Below are 2,651 nucleotides of genomic sequence, written 5' to 3' on the forward strand. Positions count from 1 at the left end.
GTGTGTGTCAGCCTATATCATGGGGGTCCATGTGTCAGCCTATGTCATGGGAGTCCAGACAGTGACCCTATGTGTGACAGATTCAGGTGCTCTGGAGCCAGCTCCAGACCTTGCTGCCACACTCGGCTTCCTCCCTCCCTGTTCTTTCATTGTCGTCCACAGGACAGCACTGATGGTGACCACGCCAGGTCACTTTGATACTGAATTAGCTGTGCAAACTGAGAAACTTGTTCTCTTGAGAGACCAGGGGCTCTTCTTCCTGCCCAGCCTGAACCAGGGCCCCATGTCAGGCCACAATCCAAGTGGATGAGCCAGACATCCCTCACTACCTGGAAAGATCAGAAGAGGGAGACAGAATAGTCAGCCCTCCCACTCCCAAGTTAGAACACTGGTGTGTTGACTGAGCCTTAGACTTGGTTATTTTTCTTTCCCCGAGAGATGGTTCCCAGGACTCAGTCCTCAGAAGACTGGACCCCAGGATGTGTTCCTAAGAAGTGGTCCAAAGGCGGTAGCCCCCAAGAGGATGGAAGCCAGGAGGTTGGGAATTGGGCTCCAGGAAGGCTCTCTCCAGGAAGCAGTCCTCGAGAGGAAGTGACCACCCAGAAGGTGGTCATTAGGAGGGTGGTCCCCAAGAAAAGGTGGCAGTGTAGCCAGGAAGGGGACAACTGTTCCCTGAGAGTCCTCTAGGTGGCGCAACTGAAACCTACGGAGCTGCTGTGAGCCACAGCCAGGAGTGAGTCCTGTGGGAGGTGAAGTAGTTAAAAGTCAGTGGAAAGCCCTGGAAAAGAGGTCCTTCCAAAGGAGGTGGCTTGGGGCCACCCCGTCGGCTCAGTGGGTGTGGGTACCACCCTGCCATCAAGCCTGATGACTGATTCCAGGAACCCACATAGTAGAAGGAAACAACAGATTCCCACCAAACTGGCCTTTGAACTCTATACACGAGCTCTGGTATGCAAATTACCCAAACACAAAATATTTTTAAATGTAATAATTTTTTTTTTAAATCAAGAGGTGACTCCAACAATGTCCACTATTATCTTCCAGATGGGGAAGGTAAGGCTCTCCTTTTATCTCTGATTATGGGGAGAGGATGTAAAGTCTCCCCTACATAACCTATCTAAATACTTCTGTCCATTTTGCAAAATTATCACTTCTGGGCTGGAGAGATGGTTCAGCCGGTAAAGGGACTTACTACCAAGGCCAACAAGCCTATCTCTTGTATCCACATGGTGGAGAGATCGGCTCTCACAGGCTGTCTTCAGACCTCCCTTCACTTGCTTGAAGTGGCACATGCATGCATACAATAAATGCAGACAAAAGAAAGCTAATCACTTATAAATTAGGAGCGTTTGCTCAGGTCTGCAATCTAAGCACTCAGGAGTGTGAAGCAGGGTAGCGAATTTTAGGTCATCCTGGACCACAACAGTGAGACCCTGTCTCAAGACAAAACAAAAAAAAGATTAATCACCGGCAAGGGTGATGTGGGGGCTCACCCCCACTAGAAGGCCTGTGGAGTGGGGGCCGGACCACTCAACCCTTTATGAGGTCTCCTGTAAGCCCAGCCTGAGGATGCTCATAGTTGAACATTTCCTCAAATGGTCATGGAAGTTTGGACACATCATCCTTGTGATGTGTCATTCTTGTGGTGTGAATCTTTCTTTTTCTAAAAGGGAAGTGGGCGATGGAAAACCCCCAGAGCGCTTTGGGCTGCGGCCTGCTGTGGTGATGCTGGGTGCTGGCGTCCTCTGTGGGCCTATTTTGGAATTGCACCTCATCCAAAAGACTCGGGGGAAGTTCTCCTCCTGTCCATGGTGTGAGCCCTTCGTCACAAGTCATACTCAGAGTAGAGTGAACGCCAGCAGGCAGTCAGGGATCACTAACCAATGGGTGTCTGTTTAGTGTCTCATAATCATGCCATCTGTTGGGTCCTGAGTTCAAATTTTGGTGTTTAATTGAGATGAGTCTTACTATGTTGCCTTCTTCAGCCTCTAACTCCTGAGCTCGAGCATTACCTGTGTGCCCAAGAGCTTCAAAGGTGCAAACATTTCATCTGAATCTAAGATAAAGTGACCGTGAAGTTCGGAAAGACAGGCGGGGTGCTGGCCGCCCTGCTGAGATGCAGCAGCACCCTGCCTCCCCAGCAGCTCTTTCAGAGTTTTTTCTTTTTCTTTGTGTGTTTGTTTTGTTTTTGAGACAGGGTCTCTCTGTGTAACAGCTCTGACTGTCCAGGCTGGCCTGGAACTCACGGAGATCTGCCTATCTCTGCTGGGGTCAAAGGCCATCACCACCCGACTCTTCTTTTCCTTTTTCTTTTTGAATGCAGCTTCTTGGGCCAGCTCTCTGAAATCCCAGATTTTGACTTAGGCTGGTGGTGTAGGGAGAGGGGTTGTTTCCAGGGGACCCGGATGCACGTGGCTCACTGGCAGGGTTGGTGACCCAGCCTGGCTGTGTGCCTGTGTGATGGACCAGATGCGAGGCTGCTTCCTTCAGCCAGTGTGTTGCTCCCACCTCCTCCCACGTTCACCACCCACCACCCCAAATGTGCTCTTCCCATGAGTCTCTCAGCGATATCATTGGATACACCTGGGAAGGGGGATTGCTTTCACCTTTGACCTCCCAAGGCCTGGCACCCAGCAAGCTTCACACATGTC

The sequence above is a fragment of the Arvicola amphibius genome, chromosome 6, assembly GCF_903992535.2.
Source record: "Arvicola amphibius chromosome 6, mArvAmp1.2, whole genome shotgun sequence".
Lineage (NCBI taxonomy): Eukaryota > Metazoa > Chordata > Mammalia > Rodentia > Cricetidae > Arvicola > Arvicola amphibius.